The sequence below is a fragment of the Aythya marila genome (genome assembly GCF_965140915.1).
Source record: "Aythya marila genome assembly, chromosome: 21".
Lineage (NCBI taxonomy): Eukaryota > Metazoa > Chordata > Aves > Anseriformes > Anatidae > Aythya > Aythya marila.
Window position 1 is genome coordinate 7,204,531 of NC_139062.1, and position 5,348 is coordinate 7,209,878.

A 5,348-nucleotide genomic window follows, 5' to 3' on the forward strand; every position below is an offset into this window, starting at 1 on the left:
TTAATTTATTGCTATAATTAAGATCTGCCCAATGCCAGCAGATCCCTTGAAATAAAGGGTTGGGGTTACATCCCCCAAAGCAAAAGCACAGGGGCAAATTGGAGCCTCTCCTACCCTGAGGGGAGACAGACTCACCTGCCTGCAGATCAAGCAGAACTAAACTCTAACTGCATTCAAGCAGCACTGCTGGAGCACAGGGCATGGCTGGGGGGACAGGTGCTGTGCTTGGTCCTCGTTGAAAGAAATAAGATGCTCTGAAATCCCCTTTCATCCTTTTCTTTCTTTTCCCCTTGCCCAGGGTGCCCCCTTGCTAGGGGATTTTGTCAGGGGAGACATCAATGCCAGCGCTGAGCCTGGGGGATTTAACTGCTTGCTGCAGCAAGGAAATCATTCACAGAGCAGGTCTGCTTTGTCAAGTATTTATTTCAGAGCAAAGCTTGCTTTCATCCTGCTCCGGCAGCCACTTGTTGCGTTTGATGGAATAATTTCCACACCAAAAGCCCTCCGGCCACCTCGCCTCCTCGCTGCCAGCAGCTCAGAACTTAATAACCACGCACCTTCAGAGAGACCCCAAATTCATCGTGGGGAAACGCCGTTCTCCTTCCCCGCTGCAGCAGCACAGGGACCTTTGCTCGCTCCATCTGCATGCACCGCGCGTGCCCACGCGTACACAGCGAGCCGGGTGCTGGAGCAGGCTCCCGGCGCGATGCCCCTGGGATGCACGATCTCCTTCCTTTGCAAAGGGCTTGTTGCTGTTGCCTTTCATCAGCAGGCATCTGGGTGGTGTGGAGGTGTGCAGGGACACCCAAGCACCTGGGGGATTTTGGAGGGGACCAGAAAGAGAAGGGGGTCCGGTTGCCTGCAGGTGTAAAGAAGCATCAGTGCAAAGCCATAGGGTGAAAGTGAGGGGGGTTGTAGCAAGCTTGCTCTGCTAGCAGTTCACGTATACGTGTGTATTTAAATGGAGAGGTGTATGAGCTGAATGCTCCTAAATATACAGGCTGGGGGGAGCGGGGAGCATCAGCCAGGGCTGCAGCACCCAGCCCTCACCACCCAGCCCCAGCTCACGCACCCTGCTCTTCTGCAGCAAGTTAATTGCTTTCCTCTTTTAATTGCTCCTTTCAAGGCAGGTTTCTCATCCCTTCCCAAGTCTCAGGCGAGCCTGTCTTCAGAGCAGTCCTGCCTTTGCAGCTCAAAGCAATTTCTCCTTTGCTCCTTCCCCCCTGGGGCTCCCACGCCGCTTGTTATTATTATTATAGATTTCTATATGTTTTTTTAAAGACTCTCCTCCAAAGCATGTCCCGGGGGCAGAGTCACCTCTGTGCTTTGCCAAGGAGGAAGACGGGGACCCTTTGATGTCCCCAGCCCTTGCCAATGCAAGTGCCCCCCCTACACACATTATCCCATCTTGCAGATGAAAGCCTCTTTCTTGAGGAAGGTCACCAAGGAGGGGGGAAAAACCTAGGAGGCTTCAAAACCACTTGATTAAAAGTGATGGAAATGAAATGGCTTCACTTGCATCTCACAGGGAAGAGGAAGGAAGCAAAACAAATTTTAGAGCAGCCCCATCTATTTGCAATCCTACAGCTGGACCACAGACCCCTCCTGGAAGCTGTAGCTCTCAGGGATTTATTACCCACCCCACCGTGGGGAAGAAAGTTTCTCTTCTAGTAGTCCTGTAGCACAGCCTTGATGGCCAGGGCAGTCACGCCAGCAGCAAAATATCCGTGTTTGCTGACCTGATGATGTTACTGCTTGCAATTGCATTATTTGCACGTGCACAGCTGGGACCTCTGGGCAGGAGCGGGTGTGGGGGTGGCACAGCCCCCTGCTGCTGCTCAGCTGCAGGGAAGTCCTAAATCAGCAGCAGTGATGGCACGGGACACGAGCGAGGACCTTCTGTGGGGCACAAACACCACTTGGCCTCACTTAAATGTCTTTAAATCTGCCCACACACACCAGCTAGGGCAAGAATCAAGTTTGACGTGACTGAAAGAGGAGGAAAGCTGATCCCACTGCAGCTGCGCCAGCTTTGCAGGCTTTGATAGAGACAGTGAAAAATAAATAAATAAATAAATAAATAAATAAATAAATAAATAAATAAACCCTTGACGCTGTTTTCTGCTGCTCTGTCATTTGTCTTGGAAAAAGAAGTTTGCATTTCCCTTAGACTCCAAGCCATGAGACCCCTTACACCATGAGGTTTATCAGGAAAATGAGAAAATTAGTGCCATTTGGGGGGGCAGGAAGCCTCTGTGCTGGTTAGCCAGTGCTGAGGGCTGCTCTGTCCCTTCCCAACCCGCCCCCACAGCGTGGGTTTGCAACACTGCTTCCTCTCCCCCCAAAATAAACCCTGGCCACAGATCATCTCCAAGACCTCCCCAGCCCTGTCAAGTTGCATTTACATTGCAAAAGTGCTCAACAACTGTTCCCAGGCTGAAACAAGGCCAAGGCTGCTATTTGCACAGCCCAGCATCCCAAAAAAAGCATCTGTTGGTGAGCAAAGCAACCCAATTCATCCCTTGCCCCAAATCCTGCAGCTCCAGCATCCTCCTAACCATGCAAGGCTCCTTCCCTATGTGCTTGCCCTAAAAGCGAGCCCTGAGGGAGAGCAAGGAGCTTCATTTAGGGGAGCTGGTCATTAATTTCTCATCCCGGCTCCCTAACGACTCGCTAATTGCAAGGGAAGCAGGGTGGTGGCTGAGGAGCCGCAGCTGGGAGGTGAGGAGCTGGCCGGCCCCTCCCTGCCCAGAGGATGCTGTAATTTGGGGAATGGCCACGAGCTGCCACCGGGGTCACCTGCTGCTGGTGACAGTGGGGCAGGGCTCATCCCTGTCTGCAGCAGGACACCCTTCCCAAGCCTTCAGCCACGGCCTCCCCCTCCACATCACATCTTTGGGAGATGTCCTGATGTCTCTAGGAGATGCCATGAGGCCATCCCCTGGGAGAGGCAGCAGGGACACCCTGGGGACAGACCAACAGGGAGCCCCTAGGAGATGCCACCAGGACACCCATGGGACACATGAGCATCCCCTAGGAGATACAACCCCAGCCCCTCCCGGACATTTTCTCTCTGGGGGGCCAAGGTACCCCCCCAAAGCTCTCCGCAGCCTCTTCCCAAAGCAGGAGCTCACCCCAAGGGCTGCAGCACATCCCCAGCCGGCAGCTGAGCCCCAGTCCCACCAGGGGTCTGGACCCCTGGCATATCCACGTCCCTCTGCCCAGCTCCAGCAGACAGAAAACGTGCCTGTGCGTAATTCATCCCCCGACCTTCAGCCAGGAGCTGTAACCAAGAGCGTGACTCCAACATCCCTCATGGGGAAAGCCGCGTGGTGCTGGCCACCATCCAGACCAAAGCAGGGGGAGCTTTTAAACCTCTCACGGGGCTTTGGCAGGGCAGCAGTTCGCAAAGCTGTCAGTCTTCATGTTTGTTGCAATGCAGACAGGGGCCAAAGTCCGTCGGTGGCCAGGGTCTGAGCAGGGCTTGGCACAAAGCAAAATGGATGGAGAAGGAGAAAGGTGGGAAGGAATAAATCCAGATGCCTATGGATGGAAAAAGAGCCAAGGATTTAGGTGGAGGCTTCCAAATCTGAAGGGATTAAAGCATCATGTGGGAAGGCTGATATTTTCCCATTCCTTTTTTTTTTTTGCCATGCTGTCACAGCAACCAAATTTTCTTGTTCTCCATAGGATGGCATCAGTGGGATCCCTGCCACCCCCATCCCCATCCACCCCTTGCAGCACCCCTGCACAATGACAGCAATCCACTGTGAGCTTGCATTAGAGAAGTAGCACAAAATCTCCCCTAAACCAGAGCCCTGGGGTTTTGTTTTGAAAAATATTCACCCTGGGGGCACAGCTGTTAAAGGTAACTTTCTGTTTAAGCATTTGCTGGGAGTTTGCAAACATCATCTGCAACAAGCGTGCGGGCTGCCCCAGCACATTAGCATCTGAGCAAGATAACGAGGCTGAAGGAAGCAATCATTAAAAGGGATGTGGAGAAGAAAAAGGGGAATAATTGTAAATAATAAAAAGCTTAGGAAGATGAGTCTCGGTGCGGGACACCCACCACCAACTCGGATTTATGAGAGCAGGCTCAAACCTTACAAAAGGCATCTTATGAAGGGTGTCTGCCTAGAAATATTTTGCATTAAATGCATTGAAGCACACTTTGTGGCTAAAAAGATTCCTGTGGTGCTGCAGGATCCCCAGATGGGTTAAGAGCATCTCCTCTGGTGCCCACCCACCGTCCCTACAACCTCTTGGGCTCCTGCAAGTGGTTTCTATAACATCCTGGTGCTACATGCAGAGTAATTCCCCAGCTGGCACTGCACACAGCACTGCAATATAAGTAAAGAGAGATTTAACCGTGGGGTTGCAATTGCCCAGCGTAGTGCAGGAGCTCCCTGTCGCCATCCATGCAATGCAGCAACACCCCTGGAGAATCAGCATGCTTTCCTGCGTGCTGACACCAAATGAACTGAAACTGGAAAGAAAAAAAAAGGAGGGGGAACACAGTAGGAAAAGAGCCACAACCTCCTTGGCACCCTTCTCCACCAGTGCCAAACTGGTTTCCATCAGCTCCACGGCTGGTCTGGGACTTGGCCAGCCCCATTCATGCTGTACTTTGATGCTGAGATGGGGGAAAAAAAATTAATTAGAAAAGACTTTGGGGAGGGGAGGGGGGGGGCAAAGCACATTTTATGGCTAATTAGAAGAATACTCAAAAATTGGTCCAGGGCAGATAATCTCTGCTCGCCAGCAGCACGAGCCATGCTGTCCCATTTCAAGGTTGAGTTGCCGGGAATATCAATCTGATAATTGTAGTGCTACAAATGAAAATCAAATTGAAGCCAGTTAGAGGATCACATTATAAATTGATTTAGTCCACGGACAACTTTCCACCTCCCTGGCCTTGAGTTTCTCTGGCACGGACAGAGAAACTCCATCCTACACCATTTCTGTGCAAAATAAAAGCAATTTGGGGGCTTCCTGTTGAACTTTGAGCATGAGAATTGTATCAACCCATTGGGGTGCTGTCACCAAAACTGGAGGGACAGCTGCAATGGAAGGAAAACATCTGCTCTCAAGCTGAATGGGGTTACAAGATCTCATATGGAAACACGCTGGTTCCTATGGGATTTATTCCTATGGGATTTATTTCCAGGCTGAAGTTTTGGCAGTTCCCAAACTGTCTTCCATGTAGAAACAGCTCCCTTACTCCATGGGAAATCCCCAAACCAGCTCCCAAAACATGGGATTTCAATACCCCAAATCCTCAATCCACAGTCAAAAAAAGGGTTATTTTAGCAAAACCCCATTTCAGCACAGCCAGCACCTGGTGAATG